Genomic DNA, 23909 nt, shown 5'->3' with positions numbered 1-23909 from the left:
GCAACGCGGACCGGGGAGAAAGGTTGGGAGAAGGTGAGGAGCTGCAGGGCAGCGGCAGCGGCTGCGCTTACCTCGGCTACCCGGGCCGCCAGGATGACAGTGACAATCGAGGAATGGGTGCAGGCATCGGAGCACCGGCTGCCTGTGTGGTCTCCGGTCTAAGGCCCAGAAGCGCCGCACCCTCGTGCCACTGGGGAATGCGGACCACCTCCCCCCTGCCTCATCCCTGCTACCGCGGACAGCCTTCGAAAGGAGGAGGGGGGAACAGGCGCCGGAGCCGGAGGCACGCCTACCCCAAATTTTTCGCGGCAACATGCACCGGAGAGGGGAGCAGAAATACAGGAATACAGACTGTGGGGTAGAGTCCGTCCCCTCCCGGGCGGCAAGCAGGGTGTGAAGGCCAAAGCCCGGATAGCTCAGGCGAGCTACAGTCTGTGAGGGCGCAGGGTTCAACCCCTGGTTCAGGCGCACCGGCACTTCTGTTGAGAGGAGGTGGAGCAGGAGAAAACTGGATAGAGGAAACAGAAGCAGTAGCAGGAACAGAGGCTGCTCGAGGATGGATTTAGGAGCCTTTTTGGAAATGGCCAGGCTGGCTCCAGCCATCCATGGGCCGGATTCGATGTCTACAATGGTGACCCAGGCAGGACAGGAGCTTCCAGGACACAGTCAAGGAGTGAACGGCTCCCCCCTCATGTTTCAGGACAGCGCCAGTGAGGGGACGCTGGTGGAGGTGGAAATCCACGGCGTGGAAGAGGTCGAGGAGGAAGAAGAGGTCCAGGAGAAAAAGAGGAAGAGGACAATGACGGCAAAGGCCAGGGCTAGCAAGGAGCAGGCCAGCGCCGCCAAGAAACCACGAGGGAAAGGGAGGGCGCAGGAGGATGCAGCCTTGACGGCTCCTACACCTGCTGAGGCTCCAGGGAAACGTTGGGGCCCACCCAGCACTCCTGCAACCAGAACGGTGGACGTAGGTGTGGGAGGAACCACATCCCTCGAGATGGTCAAAGGTATGGTCATGGAATGCATGCAAGCATGGGAGAAAAATGGACAAATGCCAAATGTAGCTGTCAATGTGTCAGATAGTGTTGGGAAAGTAGTGGGGCATTGTCTCAGCAGGGGATGACTCAGGGCTCTGGTGGACCTCTGGGGGGAATGTTTCAGGCTTGGTCCCCGGTGGGGGTATTAGGTCAGTTGCCTCAGATAAGCGGGATTCCACCGGGAGGTTTTTTGTTGGTAGGTTTGCCTAGCACAGGCCCAGCTGGAGGGGGTCAGTCAGCAGTCACAGGTGGCTGCCTCAGCAGGGGCTCAGAAGGGTCAAGCCTGGTGGGGGCTGGGGCCCGGGGCTTCCAACACAGTAGTGAGGCACAGCAGCCGGGACCATTGGCAGCAACAGGTGCACAGGTGGGCCAAGGTTGGTGGGGTCAAGGACCCGGGGCTAACCTAGTATGGGGGGAAAACCCGGCACAGCCCCTGGCAACAGGTCTAAGCAACTTGGGGGCAGAGGGAGCCTGGGAGCAGGTGACCCAGAGTGGAAGGCCAATGCCGGGGTTCTCACCAGTGCGGGCGACAGTCAATTCTCTGGTATGGCATATCCCATGGGTCACCAAAGAGAGGCAATGGAGGAAAGAGTTTGTGGACATCTTTGATTTTCTGGGGATTGTACCATTGGGAGGAGGTTTAAAGGAGCTGTCTGAAAAGGAGAAAGAGAAAAGGGACAAGGAAAGTGCAAAGGTGGAGCGCTCCATTAACAACTGGCTCAAAGCGTATAGGATGTACATGTCAGTAATGTTAGAAAAGTATCCACAGGACGCACTATCAATGATGGCATACGAGCAATATATCCACGATATGTATCTGAAGTATGGGGGTGATGGGTGGTTAGAATATGACCAAGGTTTCAGATTGAAAATGCAAGTGTGGCCGGCAATGTCTTGGGATAAGGTTGATATGGGGGGGTACATGGACAAGATGGTGCCCACCAGGGAACCAGAGGACAAACAAGGGGATAGATCCCGGACATGGAGGGCAGAGGGGGTCACACACAGCGGGGTAGGGGGTCCTTTCGCGGGCCCTCCCTGGGTGTATCGGGCAGCAACCCACCAGGGGAAGCAAGAAGATTGTTGGAGATTTGCAGAAGGGTACTGTTCTTATGGTAAAGCATGCCGATTTAGACACCCTAGGGGTTGGGGCTCCGGTCTTTGCAGTACCACGCCAGGCGAGGCCAAACACAAAGCCAGCAGCAAAGCAAAAGAGAAAGCAAAAAGAGATTGACGTACCGGCAGGCAGAAGCAATGTTGAGAAGATGTCAAAGTTGTGATTAAAGGGAACTTGCCCACGCCAGTCAATCTACTTGCCATGACTCCTTTTCTTAATATATATCATAACAAAGTTGATGAAAAGTTGTTGTGGCAAGGGTTCAGGTGGGGTTTTCAGATCCCGGGGGCAGGAGGCCAAGGTGGGAAAAAGGTGACCAATTTGAGGTCAGCCCTAGAGAGGCCAGAGGTGGCGGAGCGGAAGGTGGAGAAAGAGTTGAAGCTGGGGAGGGTGGCAGGCCCCTTCTTTTCCCCGCCAATGGGCAACTTGGTGGTGTCACCACTAGGGTTAGTACCCAAAAAGGAGGAGGGCCAGTTCCGCCTGATCCACCACCTCTTTCCCTGAGGGACAGTCGTTGAATGACGGCATACCGGAGGAATTGTGCAGGGTGCAGTACGCCTCATTGGATGATGCAGTGCAAATGGTTAAGGCAGCAAGGAGGGGGGACTTGATGGAAAAATCGGACATAGAATCAGCATTTAGATTATTGCTGATCCACAAAGACAGCCACCATTTGTTGGGGTTGAAAGTGGGCAATTAATATTTCTATGATAAATGTCTGCCTATGGGCTGCGCCATTTCATGTGCTTATTATGAAGCGTTCAGCACCTTCCTGGAATTTACTGTGAGGCAAAAAACGAAGGAGGGTGGTATGTTGCATTATCTTGATGACTTTCTCTTCATTGGTAGGAAAGGGACTGATGAGTCGGGGTCCAATGGGGTTGCAATCTGGAGGGAGGACAGGACGAGCAGCGAGAGGCTCAAACTATTTACTTATTCATCTGGGTCCCTGGTTTTTGGAGCAATTCTGGGTGGCAAGTGGTGTGGCAAAGCATGGCCACTCGAGTGGCACGAGAAAGGTGTCACGAAGGATATCACGCTGTTGGAACTGTTCCCCATAGTAGTGCCATTTAAGTTATGGGGGGGGGGAATCCCTCAAGAACAAAAAGATTTCCTTGTGGTCTGACAACTTGTCAGTGGTACGGATTATCAACATGGGGTCCACAAGCAATTTGAGGGTGCTGAGGCTACTCAGGGACCTCACAAAATGTCTTCTAGCATTGAACATCAAGGTCAGGGCACGTAACATTCGCGGTATTAAAAATACAGCCGCCGATTCTCTGTCTCGTTTACAGTGGGAGAGGTTCCGAGAAAGCTGCCTAGAAGCAAGGAAGGAGATGACTCCGTTCAAGGAACAATGGTGGGGAATGATTGGGGTGATCTGAGCTCCTTAGTAGAGACAGTGCTGGCACCAGGTACAGCAAAGGGGGTACAGGGTTTGTTGGGAGCGTTTTTTAGAATTCCAAAAAGAAGTGCTGCCAGAGGGTCAAGGAGCGAATGCGGTACGGGCCTTTGTGGGCTGGTGCTGGAAGACTGGGAAGACCCGAGCATGGGTAACGTATCACCTGGCAGCAATAGCACATTATGCCAAGCTCAAGGGGGAAAAGGCCCTCACCAAGGAGCATTCTATCACACTGGCCATAAGAGGCTGTGCTAAACAAACGGTACCAAAACAGGACGAGAGACGGCCCATCGATATTGTAAAACTGCATGGGTTGGTTAAATGTCTTGACATGGTGTGTAGCAGCGAAGCTGAGAGGGGGTTGTTCACGGCGGCCTTTACTGTAGCGTTCTGTGGGGCACTCGGGGTCAGCGAGCTGGTGCCGGAGAATAGAGAGGGCAAGGGGAGCAGGCTTTTACGGTTGATGGATGTGCAAGTAAGCACCACGCAGGTGGTCATTTATGTGCGGAGGTCTAAAACCGATCAAAAAGGGAAAGGGGTGGCATTGACGCTTCAAGCTATTCAAAAAAGCCGGGTGTGCCCAGTGGCGGCTGTAGCCAACTTTCTCTGGCAGCGGCAACCATCAGAGGCGGGGGCACCATTGCTCTTGCATAGGGACGGTTCTGCATTGAGCCACTTCCAGTTCAAAAAGGTGATGGAGCTGGCCCTGGAAAGGATGGGTTTAACAGAAGGTCGGTTTGGGACCCATTCATTCCGGATAGGGGCTGCCACCTCCGCAGCAGCTGGGGGTTTGGGGGCTGAGGACATCATGAAATTGTGGAGATGGTCTTCTGGGTGTTTCAAAAGATATATCAGGCCAGAAAAGATGTGATTTAACATGCCGTTCCCCTCACTTCTGAATTGAGAGGCATGGGGTGCCGGGGATGAAATGGGCACAGCTACAGGGGCTGCTGAAAAAACTACTGGGCAAGTTGAAAAAACTACTGGGCAAGTAGCGGAGGCCAGAGGTGCTGGCAATCCACTTGGGCGGGAATGACTTGACCAGCCTGGGGAGGGAGGGGTCTTGCTGAGGGACATGATGCTCTCACTACAGGAGATCCCGGCACAACTGGGTGAGACAGAGATGGTATGGTCGGAGGTAATTACCAGGGCTGAATGGAGAGGGGCCACTCAGCGGTCGAAAAATCGAGGAATAAACTGAATGGGGCCATGGCGAAGTTCTGCAGGGGCAGAGGCTTCCAACAAAACGGACATGGCCTGATCGACTTAAAAACCCCTGAATACTTTTTAAAGGATGGTGTGCATCGCAATGGGAATGGAACTCTTTTTCTGGAACATATGTACCAAATTGTTGGAGCTGTAGAGAGGAGACGAGAAGAAGGGGAGCCACGGTGGGCGGTAACCCACCTAGTGGCGTGGTGGTGTTTGGGCCACCAAGCACAAAGGGCAGACTCCGGATGAGCCAAAAGGAAACCGCAATGGGTCATCGCTCTTCCGGACCAGCGCCTCTTGGGGGCCTAACGGCGGGGGCGTCTGGTGGTAACAACTAAGGCTCAGCTTCCCCCAAAAAAGAAACTGCGCTCTCCCCAACCATGGACAACTGCATGGGCAGAATAGGCTCAGGCACAAAGGGTTGGGAGAGTTGGGCCTACTAAGGAAACTATACAAAGGTATAAGGGGGAAGCAGGTGTGGTCGGACACGGAGCAAGCGCCACACTTACAGACTGGAGTTCACAAAATGTGTACAGTAATTCTGTTATGGAAATAAAACTGCGGCTAAGTTTTCCATTTGAAATATTGTCTCATGCCAATTCATTGCATATAAGGAAGCAAGGCACAGCGAAGGAACGAGCGAAAGAGGGCTAATTGGCGATGAGGGCAAATGGGCAAATGCAGGGGTTATGCCGCTGACGACGGAAAGGACAAAAGAAAAATGCAGGAGGCAGCATGATAACTGCTGCAGGGTCCTCTACCAACTTTCCCCTCCCCCTGGGAAAGGGGAGGATACGGGGGGGCGGAATGGCGCCAAACACCCTGAAGCCCGCGAAGGGCAGAACAATGGAATGGGGCGGGGTGAGCCCCTTTATAACGACCAGGGTCCTCCGGCAGAGTCATCCAGCTTCTGCAGTAGGACCCTGCAGACACGCCGTGACATGTGAGGGATTTCGTTTAATGAAAAGGAAGGGAAGAAGGGTGTTACTTGGACGTCGCTGTCGCAGGACGGTCAGGGTGGTGTAAGGTGGTGTTTGGGCCACCAAGCACAAAGGACAGACTCCGGATGAGCCAGAAGGAAACCGCAATGGGTCATCGCTCTTCCGGACCAGCGCCTCTTGGGGGCCTAACGGCGGGGGCGTCTGGTGGTAACAACTAAGGCTCAGCTTCCCCCAAAAAAGAAACGGCGCTCTCCCCACCCACGGACACCTTCATGGGCAGGATAGGCTCAGGCACTGAGGGTTGGGAGAGTTGGGCCTACTAAGGAATCTATACAAAAGTATAAGGGGGAAGCAGGTGTGGTCGGACACGGAGCAAGCGCCACACTTACAGACTGGAGTTCACAAAATGTGTACAATAATTCTGTTATGGAAATAAAACTGCGGCCACGTTTGCCATTTGAAATACAGTATCATGCCAATTCATTGCGTATAAGGAAGCAAAGCGCAGCGAAGGAACGAGCGAAAGAGGGCTAATTGGCGATGAGGGCAAATGGGCAAATGTAGGGGTTATAAAATATGGCCCTCTGCTGGCAAATCAGTGAAAGTACCTGTTACGCGGTCCGACTTGGGTGTGTGCCATTCGATACCTGACCCGTATTCTGTAAGGCGTGTCAGTAATGTTGGGTGCTCTCTGCATAGGTCTTTATTTAACCCAAAAGCCACATGTTCGACTCTCTTTATCGCCACCTCTGCTTTCCAACGTCAATAAAAAAAATGTTTGCTAACAGGAACAGCAGTTTGTTTACCGCTTTGGAAGGCGGGGTGTAAATTGCCAAACATGCTTAGCATGATTTTACTTTATTGCAGCGGGCCCTCTCACCCATCCCTCGGTGCTGTAATTAACGTCCTTACTCTAGGACTGATCAATTCTAGATTCGTTTCTCGGAGAGCCGTCCACATGTCTCTCCTGAAGGGACCCGTCGGCAGAAAGGCTTCCCTCCTAAAATGGGAGAAGTGGGGCGCGACATATGGCCCCTTTCAACACTGAAAGCGCCTTTCAGTTAACGGATCTTGGCAGAGACCAACAGTCTGCATAGCTTTCTTGACCTGTCAGGATTGACCATAAAGGTAACGCATGACACAATGGAGTTATCCTGGAGGATGAGTGAGCAAATAAATTAAAAACGGAAAAAAATACCAAAGAAAGAAAGCGGGTATGCAATTTTTGGATTCGCCTCTGGTGATAATTATTTGAAACGATCAGATCTCCTCTCGAGGCACGAACAGATTTCCACAGCGTAATTAAATCGGTGAAGGGGAGGAGCCTGGAACCGTGATTACTATACGGGTTGCGGATTGAGCAGTACTTGTATGTGCAATCTGTACGCAGAGCACGCAGGGCATCAGCTGCCTCAGCAGTTAATGGAGGCCTCGGTGCGTTCGCAGGATTGAGTTGCAGGAATTATGCGTGCTCTCCATTATCAGTTATGAGGCAACCTTTCATAGACTCGGTTATTAAAGCAATAAAGCACGACCCAGTGGTCGCAAACAATTAATGGGTGGCCAGGAGCTAGCCTTCAGTACTTTATTGACTTTGCACGTGGGTTCAGCCTGCTAAAGGCCTATACCAAATTCCATCCACTCGGACGCCTGATTGTACGCTGAAAATAATTGGCGGAGAAAATTTTTTGAAGGAGACCGACCCCCCCTTAACCCCCACCACTGGCAGCCGATATGTGTAGTAATAGTTAGATTTATATATTTAAAGCCGAGTGTGCGCCTGTACTACAGTGTGGCAGCCTTCATTTCCTGTTAAATCCACAGGAGATTCCAAGTCTTGTTCTTTGCCAGCTGCCATCATCTCCATTAGTTCCTAGACAACGTGCATCTCTGGGGTACCTTTACACATGGGCACACTCGGGGTGTAGAGGGATGTTTCGAGCAGATGCTTAGGGAGCTCACTAAGGCCCATTTAGAGCTGCTGTGTGTAGTGACACAAAGGACACGCTGTTCTCAGACACGTTAGAGGCCATAGTTTGAGACATACTCCCAAGTACGTGCAAAGTGAATCCAATACCCGTCCATAGATGCACAGACCACTGAACATGTATAGACACTTACCGCTTACCGTTGCACGTGTACTGTATGTTCTGTTTCTGCAATGGATTCATACTGCACACCTCTGCCGTTTTCTTGGTCCCTATCCTGAAAAGGGGGGCGCTGCAGGGGGAAGGGGGGGGGGGGGCTGTGACGCTGTTTGGTTAAAGGGAGCAGGGGGGAAGATTTCTGTTGTGTTGATGCTTGCAGAAAAAATGCTCTGAGTGCAGGTCTGTTTCAAGGTGTTATTGATGTGGGACACAGAGGTTTTTTTGTCTCCAGTGGAAAGCCTTGTGTCTCCCTGGTGGTAGGATGCATTTGCTGGTGGGTGTGGCACGTAAATAGGCTATAGTTTGTCGTCTTGTTTGAAGCCTGATGGTAAGGATCTTAAACTTGCCGTGTTCGGGCTGCACAGTTGGTCCGTGGTATAGTGCATTTGTGTAGTTTTTGAGATTAGCGCAGAGCCTGCTAGGCAGATTAGCATACCCACCAGGGGAGACCACAGTGGATTACCAGGATGGTGTGGCTAAAAAGATAGGTCTTCAAGGTTTTTCGTAAAGTTTGGTGATCCTGGATTGTGCAGATTCCCTTTGGGGGGGAGTGCCAAAGCACTGCTGTGATGTACCTCTTTCTAACCTATCATGTGGTTTATTGCAGTATGCCGGACCTCTGCGTTCTCCTTGAGTTGTTATGGATGATTTTTTTTCTTGCATAAATTCAGCTCAGCGCACAGGGCCTTCAAATGGATCCTTTTGTTGACTGGTAGCCAGTCGATTGATCTTACTCCTCCCTCCAACGAGTCAGTCATCTTGTCATTTTACTCTGGATGTTCGTTTTTTAGTAAAATAATCCGGCATGCCGGGTTATATGATGTTGCCATACTCAATTCTTGATAATTCCAGCAATATGACTGCTTGTGTCCTGTGTGCGAAGATGAGGATGTGCATTTTCCGCCTGATCGAGCGCGGTTCTAAAACACTAGTTTTTAAGTATGTTAATCATCCAAGTCTTGACTTGAATGAGTTGATTGGTGAGGGGAGTAGCGATGTCCTTGTAGGTGATCATTTTGAAAGGGATTTGTATGTCATCAGCGTAATTGTTGCAGGCGAGTCTGTACTTTTTGATGATTTACACAAGTGGGGCAATGTAAAACATTATTTTAGATGCTAGAATCATATTTGTGGCAAAGGGGACATGGGCTAATAGAGATCCATCCAGGAGCTTAAAGAGGAAACCTTTTCAAGAAAAATCTAATGTTGCTCGATTTCTTTTCTTTTTCGCTGTTCTTGCTTTGTTGGATGTGTGCTAGTTGTGTGACAGATTTGCAGCATCCATCTTAATTTGGCTCAACTGTTCCTTCCGGTGGCAAAAAAAAAATGTCGCTTTATCTCTGATATCCAAGTGTGCTTGTTAAACAAAATATTTAAGAAGATGATTCTAAATATGCCACGTGCAGTTGTCAATTTGTCCGTGACGTTCCTCAGCATGTGGCCTACATTATAATTTGGAAAGTGGTACGGTGTGAAAAGTGAACTAATTGGTAACTAATGGATACAGTAGCTCTGTGGGCAGTGTGTCCCAGACTTTTCTGTAGCTGTAGAAGGGCATTGGTATTTTGGTGTGGTGACCTAGTGATTAATATCTGCTGACCTAAAACTATATTGACATTGTTTAGGCATGTGACCTTGCATGAAGAGGTTGGACCCCAGGTACTTTACTCTTCCCCTCCTGGCTGGACTCTCAATTACAACACCCTCCAAGCTTTGGTTTGGACTAGAGCCATCATCCTTTAGTCTTTTAGCTCTTGCGCTTGATCTGCCAGCTCCCTACCAACGTTGGAGCATTCTCCTGCCACAGGTCTTGGAGAGCTCTACTAATAGTTGTCCCTCTCCTCCCCCTTCTCATTTGTCCTCCGTCCACCAGTTGACTCCCTTCTGCATCCTTTTTTCCCCTCGCTCCCTTGCCTCCTTCCCTCCCCTCTATCTGGCCTTCCTCCTCTTCCTCTCCACTCTGTCTAGTGGTTTCACCTCTCCTTTCCTTTCTCACCTTCTATATTGCTCCTACTCTCCTCTCCTTCACTACTTTTATACCTTTCCCTCCTGGGCTTTGGGAGCTTTGCATGCTGAAACATCTCAGGTATTCCAATTAAAATCTCAGTATAACAGTATATAATTGTTAACTTTGCAGTCACTACATTTAAAATTGATCTGTCCACCTAATGCAACTTTCTCTCAAAAACCCTCAACAACTGTTTTGACCACAGTATTATGGTGTACAAAGCTTTGAGAAGACCTAATATTTATAGTAAAGGCACAGTGAGATTAAATTATTTTCCAAGCATCACACAATTTGGCTAAGCAGTGATGTTGGGATTCTTTCACACAAAATGTGTTATGCATGTTGTTTTGAAAGATTGAATTTGCATATAAAAGCATAGAAAAGGGGTACAGACGCCCTTCTACGAGAACTGACCTGTCCTATGGGATGTTGCCCACTCGAGAGTCTGCAGCCACATTTTAGCTCACTGTACCTTTCACAAAGGAGGAATATCTATTTGAATATCAGTCTTTGTCCCGCACATTTGAGAAGTCCAGTACCAAAATGCTAGGCAATCCTCCTTTGAACAAGAGTACCAACAGCAACCCCAGACACGTGTTTCGGCCTAGTCGGCATATAAAAGTAGGCTTTCATTTTTGTAGAAATCATAGCTATACACTAAGCTGTGAAATGGGGGAGTTTTATTATTGTTAGCTTGCATTGTTTGATAATAAGGTATACATTTGGTGGGTGTACTAGACAGCTGTATGTGGGATTTTAGTCTGAAACCTCCAGTCACTTAAACATTTACATATTAGAAAAGGAGCTGCTAATAAGAAACAAAGGTTTAAAAAATAAAGTAATTGCCAGGCTTTTTTGAGCTGCTGCCCATTCAGTGGTATCCCAAACAAATCAATCCATATTCCACACAAAAACTCGCAAGGGGCCGATAGGTAACGTGCAAAGCCCAATTAGTGAAATGGAGTACCTACTGTGCTCACTGCTCAGGAATTGCATGTTTGGCTCTACTTTTGGTATGCAGGGTGGCCCCTGAATGAGACCTTATGGCCCCTGCCGGAGGGGAAGAAAGCAGGAAGGAGGCAACCATACTTTCTGCAGCAAAGGTTTCAGGAGTTTAGGCCTTCATTGAGTTTAAGTGAAATTAAATGATTTCATTTTCACCTCGCAGTTGGCACTCTCCTTCAAGCTTTGAGAAGTGCAGGTACACGTTTTGCCAAAAATAAGAAGTGCAGGTACTGAGGGCCGGTTAGGGCTGGCCATTTAAAATACTGAATGCACCCATAACTCCACCAAGACACTCTGGCAGCAGAGGCAGACTTAACACTTGGAAGACGGACAAAGGCCGAACGGGCCTTCCTGTGTCCTCATCCGCCACCATACCAATCTCTTTACATCAGCCACAACACCCATGCCCTCATCCCTCATTGATGGCAGTCAGGGACATTGGAATAACAAAGTTTTGTCACTCGCTCACAGCGCCTGCTGAACATTTTTCAGGGCTTGTGGGGACCCATTTCGTTATGATAGTGACCCCCATACCCCCCTTTGCCTACAGTTAGGGGGGTTGGACAGTCTTTGCACCCTTGGGTTGCTTAGATAAGAATAGATGAACAATGCTCTTTAATCTCACGGGGCAGGCAGCCAGAGGGGAAATGAAATACTAAACGGCCACTGAAAAGTTAGTAATTGCTGTTAGTTCGCAAGGTACTAATACAGATGAAACGAGAGTAAAAGCCAAAGAGGTGATGACACTGTAGGGTGCTATCAAAGGCAGTCTGTAACCTGGTGCAAAGCACTAATTTAAAGTCTTCAGTTAAGGTGATGGCAACCAGCAATGGGCAACCTGTAACGGTTTTATGTGAAAATGTTCCCTGGGGAAAGTTTTCAGCTAGGTGATTTGTTTTTCCTACACCCTTAAAAGCCCCCCCCCCCCACATATTCTAGGATTGGTATTCTTTACTATTCTAATTCCAGCCCTAGAATATTTGGAAAAAGTGAAAAGTTCTTGATTTTCTTGGGAGTGCAAACCTGGGGAAATGTCACTTCCTTGGTGACCTTTTCCCAGGCAACTTTATCTCTGAATACCCCTGTAACATGCACGCAAGGCGAAGTGCACATTTAATGCCATAAAGAAAGAAATATGTTGTTTTGTAGTAGGACTGCCAAAATAGGGACAGCTGCTCAGGCCCATCCTCCTCCCTGAGGCTCTTGAACACATGCACAGCACAACAAAATCACAAAACTGCACTACTGTTAGGCGTACCTGTTCAATTTCTCTTCTGGACACATCCGGGCCTGTCCAGCAAAAGATATGCAGACCCCTAATTTGCACAATATGAATTGACTTGATCTGAAGCGACATCACATCAGCCTTCAATACTATAGGGCGCCATTGGTTAAAGACATTAATGTAAGTTTAAACGTGTAAGCCAAGAGAATAATGTGATGTGCAATATATGAATAGTCACGATTATCAATATACAATACAACAACTCAATTTAGTAAACCATGAGGGTTTTTCTTCATGGCAAAGATCCAAACTGAATCACTTCTAGAGACACCCAATGTCAGTATATCAGGCACAGTAAGATAACATTATTTGGCCAGGATCACACATTTTGTTAAAGTGGTGGAATCAGAATTTAGACTCAGGCTGTGATTTAAGCACTTGACTACATATCTTCCCAGTGACAAGTCACATAAGTATTTTTAAGGTAAGGGTTTCAAAAAAATAAATAATTCGTTTTCTAGCAATGTCTTGAAAAGTACACAAATCACACAAGAAACCGACCTGACATTATATAAATGGTTAAAGAAATAGGTAAAGCAAAAAGACATAGCTTTGTTTTTGCCACCGTAAATGCAATATTGCATCAGCAACCTGCAAAGCTATGTGGAGCTAAAAACAATCTTATTTTGTTTTAAAACACATATTCACAGTTAAAGAGAATGCAATATAAGGTAATCTGCTTGAGCCATTATTTCACATAGCATGCAGTGTTCTATTGCCCTCCCATTTATTATCATCCACTATTCGCACCTTTTAAGAGACAAAACCTCCTTACTCTTAAGTCCCGCCCCCTTTCCTACATACTGTACGGGTGTCCCTTCCAAAGGACGGGAGACAGAACCTTTTTCACCAGAAAAAAACCTTCTTCTCCTTTAAATTTAGAGGCGCGCGGGGGCGTGGCCCAGGGAGCATCCCCTGGGCATGACTCTGCCCTCTGGCGCCACACCTCAGTCCCCTTTTTCGCGTTGACGGGAACGGGCCGAATTCACCAGCGCTCCTGGGTTTGGCTTCAGCCATGTAATTCCATGCGCGGATACTACTACTCTTTGTCTTTTTTGTCTATCATTCAGGTACTCAGTCCTCAGGCGTCACTCTCCTCCCCGGCGCATGTCGACTTCTACAGGGTTCAGCAGGTATCCATCCTGCAACAGGCTCTTCCCAACTTCAGACCCCCACGCCCTCTGCCTACGTTGCCTTGGCCCAGACCACGGTTGGCAATCATGTTCGGCGTGTTACTCGCTGTCCTTGAAGGCGCTGAAGAACAGACTAGCCAGTTGGAGGGAGCTCTTCCAGAGGTCGGCTCCAGAGGATCTCAAGAACTTTGTGAAACATCAAACCAGGCCCAAGGTAGGGTCAATATTTTCCAGCGCACCCCCCAAGGGAGACTCCTTCCCAGAGACTCTCCCGCGTGGGAGGGACCAACCAGGTCCTTCTACCGGCACGTGCCTACAGCTACTGGCCTTTGGATTTAGGGGTCCTCGGATCCTCCCGGGCACAGTGTCGAGGCACCGGAAGGTTCTTGTACCGGGGCTATGCCCTTTTACCGGCTCAATGGCCAAGGGGCTACGCCCTAACACCGGCAATAGTTCAGAGGGGGCGCGTAAACGCAGCTCTACTGACCCCCGTGTCGAGGGTTTTACACCTGCCGAGACCTGAGGAGCTGGGTAGACCTCGTGATCCACACGCAAGAGTCTTGGAGGAGGCCGAGCCGAGTGGGTTGAGCAACACGTGGCAGACACGCCTTCATCGGGCCCTCAGGCCCCAGTGCAGCCAACTCTGCAACCTCTGCCGCCTCCTCAGCCTACGGCCCCTATATGCCAGCCTCCGGCGCCATCTACCCCTCGTCCTCCACAAAATCCTCCAGATCCACAGGATATGAACGAGTAGGAGGATCCGGACACGCCATCCTCAGCCAGGGCCTCAGCCAGGGCCTTCCATGAATGTCTTGCTGGCCTGGCGGAGTAACTGGTCCTCCCCCAACCCGAGGTCGAACAGCCGGCAGAGGGGGTTCTGGCTGAAGTCCTCACAAGACGCCGTTCTGCCAACACAGGGATTCCACTGCAAACCGATGTAGTCTCCCTGGCCAAGAAGGGTTGGCTCAAGCCCCACTCAGTCCAGCCGGTCAACCGACGCCTGGACGCCAAGTACAGGCAGATGGAGGGGGATACACTCTTGCTCTCGACCCATCCTCAGCCACACTCCTCAGTGATTACTGCGGCATCACTATACTCCAAGCCTCAGTCGTCCTCCGCCGCCTCCTCTGTGGCGCTGCTAGGCAAGGAGGAGATGATCTTGGAGGTGTACGGCAAAAAGATATACTCCAACGCCTCCTTGCACCTGCGTCCGGCCAACGCAGATGCCATGCTGGCCGCCGCCAACCAACGGCTATGTTGGGAAATTGCGTACTTCCTCCCGGAACTCCAACCCATTGCAAAGCATGCTTTAAGGCGGGGCTAGTGGAAGCCAAGCTAGTGGCCCATGACCTCATGGAATCCATATTGTGGCTCATATTGATACCCCAGGGCATGCCAGCGGCATTGCCACGGACATGAGAAGAACAGCCTGGATCCGGGCAACGAAATTCAACCCCGACGTCCAGGAGCAAATTCTAGGTCTACTGTTCGAGGGGGGGGGCCTCTTCCACTCCTCTACGGACGAAGAGCTGGACAAAAAGAACAGCTCCCAAACGGCAAAGCCCTTATCCATTCTTACAAAAACCACGCCCAAATTGTACACCCAATCTCAGCAACGCCGGAAAAAGGTCATACATATGGAGGGTTCAGCGGCTTCCAGAAAACGCCGATCCAGGCAGCCGGACCGCTCGCCATCTCAGAACCGGGGCAAACAACAAAAAAAGGGGTGGGGGAGTAAGGGCTTTTTCCAGTCCCCCTCCTCAGCCTCTGAGGGAAAGAAGGCATGACACGCCCCTTCGGGCCACGTGTCTCTGCTGGGGGGCAGGCTTGCTCTCCATGCACAATGCTTGTGCCAGTATTTTGTGGACCCCTGGATCCACTCTGTAGTATCCACGGGGTACCGCCTTCCTATCCCAGCCTCTCCTCCCACAGGTTGGGACACACTTTTGGCAGAGATCTGGTCGCTCGTAGAGGGCCAGGCAGTGGAGGAAGTCCCAGCCCCCCAGCAAGGCTTTGGCTTCTACTTCAGGATTATCGCCATTCAGAAGAACAACCAGGCGGGCCTGGGAGTTGTGCTGGACCTTTCCACCCTGAACCTCTCCCTACCCCTGCAAAAATTCAAGATGGTTATGCCAGCTTTTATAGCAGAGACATTGGACAAGGGAGACTGGATGTGCTCCCTGGACCTGAAGGACGCGTACCTACACGTCCTGGTTTGGTAGCCCCATCGTTCTTTCCAACGGTTCAGGATCATGGGCTACCATTTTCAATACAAAGTCTTTCCATTTGGCCTCAACTCGGCCCCCAGGGTCTTTACCAGACTCCTAAACGCTGTAGCGGCCCTTCTCCGAGAGCAGGTTCTCCACATCTACCCATACCTCGATGACTGGCTCGTCAGGGCTACATCTCTTGAAGCGGTTCACCACTCTTCCCATACCCTTATGAATACTCTGCACGACCTGAGCTTCTCGCTCAACCTCAAGAAGTCACAGCTGCTCCCCATGCAGACTCTGACATTCCTGGGACTCATTTGGGACACGTGTTCCGAGAGGGTCTTCCAGTCGGAAGACAAAATCTCCGCCATCAAAAGGGCCACCACCCACTTCCTCAGCAGAGGATGGACCTCGGCATGGTGGTACCAACATCTCCTGGGTCTACTAGCGGCAGTCCTGTTAGCTGTGCCGCCCATGGGCCTAAGGACGAGAAGTATTCAGCTGCACTTCACAGACTCATGGACTCGGGAGCGAGGCTCGCAATCCGAGATGATTAATGTTCCTCCATCTCTCCACCCGGACCTAACATGGTAGGTCCAGGGACTGCAACCTACAGATGGGCAAGCCCTTTCGGCTGCCCTTCCCGCAGGCTACCATTACCACAAACTCCTCGCTCAATGGCTGGGGAGCCAACCTGGACGATCTCTCGGTCCAAAGCACCTGGACTCGGCAGGAGCAGGAATACCACATCAATTGGTTGGAGCTGAACACCATCTGGGTAGCGCTCAGATCATTCCTACCACTTCTCAAAGGAAAGGTTGTCCTCATCCAGACAGGCTCAGTAGGCTGGGAGCGGACAATTACGAGTGGCAGCTAAACAACCTTGTTATTCGGGAGATCTTCAACAGATGGGGTCATCCCAAGTGGATCTCTTTGCCACCGGGCACAAGAAGTGCTCCCAGTTCGCATCCTGGCAGGGTTAGGGCGCCGGCTCTCTGGGTGACGCATTTCACCTCCAGTGGACCGGCATGAAAGCCTTCGCCTTTCCGCCTACTCCCCTGATCCACAGGGTTATTTACAAGATCAAGGAGTCTCACTTAAACCACATCATTCTAATAGCTCCATGGTGGCCGGCCAGGCCATGGTTATTGAAACTACTCAGCCTCTCGGAGGTGCCCCAGATACACCTCCCGACGGGCCCAGCACATCTTCTGGCGCAGCAGCGGGGCAAAATCATCCACCCTGTGCCAGGGATACTAGCCCTCACAGCGTGGTACCTGAGCAGGTAACGCTTCGGCACCTTAGCCTCTCACAGGCCAATCTGGAGATCATAAAGGGCGCCAGGAGCAAAGCCACCAGGGCCCAGTACAAAAGCAAATGGATCAGGTTCTGCCACTGGGCAGACTCCAAGGGAATTGACCCCTTGGCCTGAAAGTTGGACGACGTTCTCTCCTTTTCAGCGCACCTCGCTCATTCGGGCGTACGGGTCAACACCTGCCGTACATACCTTGCAGCCATTGGGGCTTTTCGGAACTTGGAGATAAACATTTTTTCCTCCTCCAACCCTATTGTCAAGAAGCATCTGACTGATCTCGCTAGGCTCTACCCGCTTGTCAAGAGACCGCACCCGGTGTGGGACCTTAACATAGTCCTGGGCGCCCTGGCGCACAAACCATTCAAGCCAATGGTGTCTGCAGACATTAGGCTGGTCACCATCAAGACTGCCTTACCAGTCGGTCTTTCCTCAGCGCGCAGAGTCAGCGCGATTCAGTCGCTGGTTGCCTCTGAACCTTATATGACCTTTCAAAAGGACACGGTAGTCATGCGGACGCACCCGGCATTTCTGCCCAAGGTTCAATCTGCATTTCACTTGAACAAGGAAATAGTCCTTCCTACGTTCTTTCCCGATCCCAAGTACGACGCACAGAGTGCGCTGCACGGCCTGGATGTCGGGCGTGCCCTAAAATTCTACTTGGACAGGACCAAGGGTTTCCGCAAGTCGGTCACTGTGTTTGTCCCTTTCGGAGGCTTGAGGCCACGCTATCAGGCCTCTAAGGCCTCCATATCCCGCTGGATGGTCTCTGCCATCAAGGAAGCGTACGAGGGCCAGCATAGGCCGCTCCCGACCAACATGCATGGCCACGCAGTCAGGGTCAAGGCAATGCCCATCGCATTCCAGCGCTATGTCCCTTGGCAAGTCATAAGTAGGGCGGCCACTTGGGCCTCTCCCTCGGCTTTCTGCAAGCATTACTGTTTGGATGCCTGCTCTAGATCTGACCCGGCTTTCGGACAGGTGGTTCTCAGAAACCTATTTGCTCAAGGAGGGTCTGCTCTCTTCCCTGGGGCTACAATCAGTTGTAATCGCCCATACAGTATGGAGGAAAGGGGACGGGACGTAAGAGTAATTATAAATTACTCACTGTAGTGACTAACGTACTCATAGTCCATAGTCCCCTTCCCTCCATACGTCCCACAAATCTCCCCCTAATAATACTGGTGTCATTAGGCAATGTTAAATTTATTGTCGACGCGTCAATGGGGACTGAGGTGAAGTGGAAGAAAGTTTTTTCTGGTGAAAAAGGTTCTGTCTCTCGTCCCCTGGAAGGGACGCCCATACAGTCACTACAGTGAGTAACTTATAATTTATTCCCCATTCTTCAGCATGGGATCTTGCATGCATTTGCATGCTCATGAATATTCCCTGTTTTCAGGCTTGGAATGGTCGGTAAAAGAAAACTGTTTCACTTTTGCTTGAACATTCTATTTCTCCTCTAAACCAATCACTGTTTTCTGGGTCATGTTTCCCCATCCAATGACGGTGCTCTTCCTAAGCTCCTCTTGGTGGCCATCTTCAGATTTTTACAGCACACTTCAGTGTTGGGAGTCATTTTGGTGCTCTCTGAGCTTTTTCCTAATATTTTGAGTTTTTGGTCAAATTTGAGAGTTTTGACTGATTTGTGAAGTTAACGTTAGACCAGGAGGTATTCTACCGGAAGCGGGGGATCCGCTGTCGGTGGACATCCTACTTCATCGCAGATCTTTCATCGGTTCTGAGAAGTCCCAGGCTGGGGCCTACTTCGTGCCTTTTCGCAATGTCCAAAGAGAGGAGATGCCTCTGCAAACTTTGCCCGAAATGTGGACTAAGGAATGTTTTTGTGGAGGATCGACACCACAAATGTCTTTACTGCCTGCATCCGGACCATGATGAGGAGGGATGCAAGGTCTGCCATGGTTTTTCGGAGGAGACCAAGAAGGACCACTACAGCATCTGGCGGCCTGGCTAAAATCGGATAAGGCCTCTGTCTCAGCCTCTGGACAGGAGCACACTTCTCCCACGACGGACCGGTCCAGTGATCAAACTGCCTTAGATAAGAGGTTATGGTCCTTTGAGGATGCCCTGCCGCGGGGGTCCAAAAGAAGGCAAGGTTGCACAACACAGATCCCACTGGGTTTGGTGCTGCTGCAGGTCCCTGCTCGGGAAGGACAAAGGCATCATCACATCTTCGGTGAGCCTGCAAGCGAAAGGTAGCGCACTCAAAGAGAAAGTCCTGGACGCTTTCAAAACTGTGCTTGCCAGCAGACAAGACGAGGAAGAGATCCAAGATGGGCCCTTCTGTCTCCATCGACGTCTCAACCAGCCAAGACAACACCACCTCTGCTGTCATCAACAGCCACATGATAGACGACTGCTGTTGCCACCCCGCCAATGACCACTACTTCGATTGGAGGGCAGACCGCGAAGGTGGTGCCCACACTCACAGTGGCAGCTACTCCACGTGTGTCCTCGCTGGCACAGCGTGAGCTAACTGCTTCAGCAAAGACCCCTGGAAAGGGGACAGCAGCCTCTTCCTGTCAGAAGTCTCAGGCAGAACAAGGAGCTGAACCATGTGTTCCTGAGCACGTTTATACTAGCTCCAATGAGGTTAACGATCTGCCTGACGGGTACTATTCAGTCCACAAAGGGGGCCATGGACCCTCCTTGGAAGGTGGGTCGCCGCGGGATGAGGCATATCGCCTACCTCTCCAAAAGAGACATACCAGCCCGGGGCCTTCCCCTCTCATTCCATCTACACCTCAACCCAGAGACGTTTCGTTGGACATTCTGACCACGCTGCATAGACTGGTATCAGAAATTCAGCAAAGGCTGCTGCCTACAATGGGCCTGATCCGCCTAGATGTCCTCCAAGGCCACTTTCCCGAAGTCCTTCTAGGTGCAAACATAAGTCAAAGGACCCTGTGGGTCCAAGGTGCCATCTGACACCACCACCTGCTGCTGCTGCTCCTCCTCCTCCTCCAACTCGAGTGTTGACCCCGACAAGGGACCCTACCACTCACATGGATACACACACAGATACGGGCACGGATACTGCGGCTCCAGCGACGGACACCGACAAAGCCGATGACTTTGTCCTGGTGGGCGGAGAGCCAGTACGCTTGGAAGACCGGCACAGGGTCTCTCCACCAGATGTGGTTGGGTCCTTCCAGTCAAGGATGTCCAGGGCATCTGAACTTTTCAGCTGGTGCCTAAGGAGACGAAAAAGGAAGGCTTCCTATATCAATGTCACAAGTCCAGAAGAAGAGCGTCGTGTTTGTTAGGGGAAATTGTGCCAGTTCCTCCAAGGGCTACACCAACCCTTATCAGCAACCGTCCCGCTCCACGACGCAGGAGGCATACAGAGGCTGCTTGTAGGCATACAGCAGCTGAGGACAGTGCCGGATGAACGACAGGAACCCGGCACCTAAACAGGCCTAAATCGGCTGTGGACTCAGCCTCCCACTCATGCACCCTGGTGGGAGTCCGTCTGGCGAGTTTTGTCAGCATGTAGAAGAACATCACCCATGGGGGGCGCTGTTGAGCGCGCCGCAAGATGACCGCAGCCTGAGAGTTCTCCTGCATAGGCTCGCAAATATGGTGAAAATCCTGCAGTCCTGACATTGACTGGGGTGGAAGACTGAAACAGCGAGGCATCGGAACATTTCTGGAGTGGGGATTTGTTATTGCCTGCCATCACGGACCTGTGGATGTTGTGTAGCGTACTGTCTTCTTTGCAGTCACCGCGGCTGTTTTCTTGGCAGGCTTCCCCTCCCCTGCTGGAATTTGCCTTGCTGCTCCACCCTTCTATATCGCGTGGTGAAGGTGTTCTTCGGCGGCGGCGGTGTGAATCCCGGCTCGTCTCCTCCTTGGTGGCCGGGCTGACCGCTGCTGGGAGGATTGAGACGCCAGACCTGCTGGTGGCGTTGGGGTCCGTGAGTCTTGGCCGCGCGCTGGCCGGATGCTGGCCGTTTTTTCATTGGTGCCTGGAGGGGAGGCCCCCTCTTCTGTGGAGCGACATGAGCGGACCCGCCTTCGCCAGAGCCCATCATTTGTCCCGGTGGATCTGCGTCCGCGCCCCTTCTGGCTGCTGGGCTCAGCGCGTCTAGGATCCTGCAGGGCCCTCCTCCACCCAACCTCGCTGGTTTGGCATCCTGGTGTGCGGTGAGTCGGGTGGCTGCTTGGGTTGCACCTCTACTCTGGGGTGGGGGCAGACGGACCAGGATTGCCACACTTGGGTAATCCTATTGAAGTACCTGCAGGTCCGCACCCATCCCCCCTCCCTCCCTCTATGGTCGTTGGGTTGTGGCATTGAGCTGGGGGGTCACTGTGCGAGGGGCCCTGCGCCCGGTCTGTTGGAAGCCCGCGCACTCCAGGCCCTGCGGTGCAGGACTGGTGGAGCGCATCATTGCCCTAGGGACATTTGGTTTGGACCGGTGGATTGAAGCACTGAGTGGCCCGCTTGTGTCAGCTGCGGCCCCGCTCCTCCCCCTCCTCCCATTGATGTCTGATGGTTTGTGACATTGGACCACCAGATCGCCACGCGTGTGCAATTTTACTGAGTTCATTGTATGCCCGCAGCCCCCCTTTTTCTTTCCTTCTATGGTAAATGGACTGTAGTACTGTACGGAGGGGGTACTGTGTGTGGGCCCCTGTGTATTGCGGAGGGTGGGGAGTAGGGGTCCCATCTGCCCGGGAGTTTCTGGGTGGTTGTCGACATGTTTGGACCTGGAGACTCCATGGACGTGATCGGCAGTTGGTGGCGTTGAGCGGGGGCGGCCCACTTATCTCCTACTAATCATCAGCAGGAATTTGTTAGAACTGGGGCAGTCCCTTCGGTGGGCTCATAGTGGTCTATTCGACTGTCAGCAGTCTACCCCTCTGCACTCTTCACCCTGGTTAGTGGGTGACCCACCCAGGTGGGAACGTTGGAGCGCCCTGCTTGGTTGCACATCACTGCCCTCCTCCTGGACATTGTGTGGGGCACCTTTCATCCTGAGGGCAAGGCCTGCGCGCAGCTTGGGTCTACGCCCGGAATGGGCAATCAGAAGAAGCAGGCAAAGATGGACCAGTATGCCAGGTCGGATTCTTCGCAACAGGAGTCCGAGGCGGGCTCTTCTCAATTCGTCTTTGTCTCTTAACCAGACTCTGTTAGCACTGAAAGGCAGTACAGACAGTCTAGGCGCAAAAATTGATGCGCTAGCATGCAAAGTGGACGTTTCCGCTGTACAAATTGAAAAGCTGTGTGGTAGGATGTCCGAAGCCGTGCGCCGGATCGGTGAGAGGGAGGACAAGATTACAGTGCTTCAGTGTGACGTGGCGTCTCTCCAACAAACAGTGAAAAGTGTGGTGGCTAAGAACGACGATCTGGATGGTCGGTCCAGAAGGAATAATATTAGGATCACAGGGGTTGCTGAGTCCACCCCCATCGACAACATGGAGGTATTTGTGGAGAAACTGCTCCCTGAGGTCCTCGACGACCCTCCTGTCACAGACATGTTCATGGTGGAGCGGGCCCATCGCTCCCTGGCGGCAAAACCCCCTCCGGGGGCACCAGAGAGAACCATCATAGTTCGTATATTCAACTATCGGGACCGGGATATCCTGCTTTGTATCGCTAGGGAGAAAGAGTCACTCTGGTGGGGTTTGGCTACAATTAGACTTTTTCCGGACTTCAGTCAGCAAGTGCAGGACTTGAGGAAGCCTTTTTCTTAGCGGTGAAAAGTATTTTACGAAAGAAAGACATCCGCTATTCTATTACTAAGGGTAGTCTATCGGGGGGAGACATTATTTTTTACAACACCAGAATCGGCGGAGCGATTCGCCTCCGAGCTTCCGGATGCGGGGACCTCCCCCCATCAGCCATCCTAGTCTATTGCCCTCTGGAGACATCTCTTATGTAATAGTGCCCCGTTCGCAGGATCCTTGGCGAGCCTTGGGGCCTTGCTGTGCAGTTCTTGGTTATTTCCAATATGTTAGTTTAATATGGTAAATGAGCCTCTGCTATTGGGAGGCAAAATGGCCGCCGGCACCCCCCATGCCCAGCGGCACCTAAGTTTTGTGAGGTTGTATGATTGTTTGTAGGAGGGTGGGGGGTGGGGTCTGCTGGCCGGTAGGTTGGGGTTTCTGGCATGGGTGGGGGGAGGAGTGTTTTTTTTTCTCGGTTTTTCAATTGTTGGGGGGGCTGTGTATGATGGCTCCCAATTCAAGGGGAACGGGGGTGGGCTTTCCCTTCTGGGCCATGTATGCTTTTTTCAGCGTCACATTTTGTCAAAATGTCTGCAGTCCTTTACTGGGGGTTTTCCTCATGCCACAGGTTTTTCCAATTGCTTCTGATTTGCACTTACTGTGACCACCCCACTGGGTCTTCATCCCCGGTTAATTCTGAGATTGTTTTACTTACATGGAACATTCAGGGTTTCACCAATGCTAAAAAGACACGTCTCATCTCCAACTTTGTTCGAAATCACCATGTCAATGTCTTATGTATACAGGAGGCTCACATAGACAAGGATCACAATCCCTCCACCCTGTCTGGGTGGGGTGTTCATAGATATGGCTCCTCCTACTCATCTCATTCCCAGGGGGGCCCCGATATACATTCACCGAACCTTGGAATTCAAACTGCACAGACAGGTTTCAGATGGTGAGGGTCGATTTATTCTGGTGGCTGGTGAGATCGCGGCATGGCCTGTTATATATGTAAGTATGTATGGCCCTAATTATGACTCTCCCGATTTTTTTCTGTCATGCTCGGAACACCTCCGGACATTTCCGGGGTACGAAGTGCTTTGGGCGGGAGATTTCAACCTAGCTCTTTCTGCCACGTTAGACAGGTCAACATCAGCCCCGAGACCACTTAACCGGGCAGCTCAAACATGGCACTCCATAGCTTCAGACTACTCCTTGGTCAATATTTGGCGTTGGCATCATCCAAACGTCCAAGAATACACATTCCATTCTGGTGTACATGGGAGTTCCTCTAGAATTGACTATATTTTCCTGTCCCCGGATCTTTCACAGGTGGCAGATAGAACGGCGATTCTCCCTCGCACTTTGTCGGATCATTCCCCGGTATTGGTGAGGTTTAGGGGTCCTTC

At 51.3% G+C, this 23909-nt stretch overlaps 1 protein-coding gene across 6 annotated transcripts in view; it reads left to right on the top strand.

The window, feature by feature from the left end:
• RAI1 (retinoic acid induced 1) overlaps window positions 1–23909 on the top strand; it is a 2051579-nt gene that overhangs the window by 1344577 nt on the left and 683093 nt on the right. The gene's annotated exons all lie outside the window — the stretch shown is intronic.

This window comes from Ambystoma mexicanum, chromosome 2p, assembly GCF_040938575.1.
Source record: "Ambystoma mexicanum isolate Mex_15411 chromosome 2p, UKY_AmexF1_1, whole genome shotgun sequence".
NCBI classification, from domain to species: Eukaryota; Metazoa; Chordata; class Amphibia; order Caudata; family Ambystomatidae; genus Ambystoma; species Ambystoma mexicanum.
The sequence above is the reverse complement of the archived record's forward strand: the minus strand, read 5'-3'. Positions and strand labels throughout refer to the sequence as shown.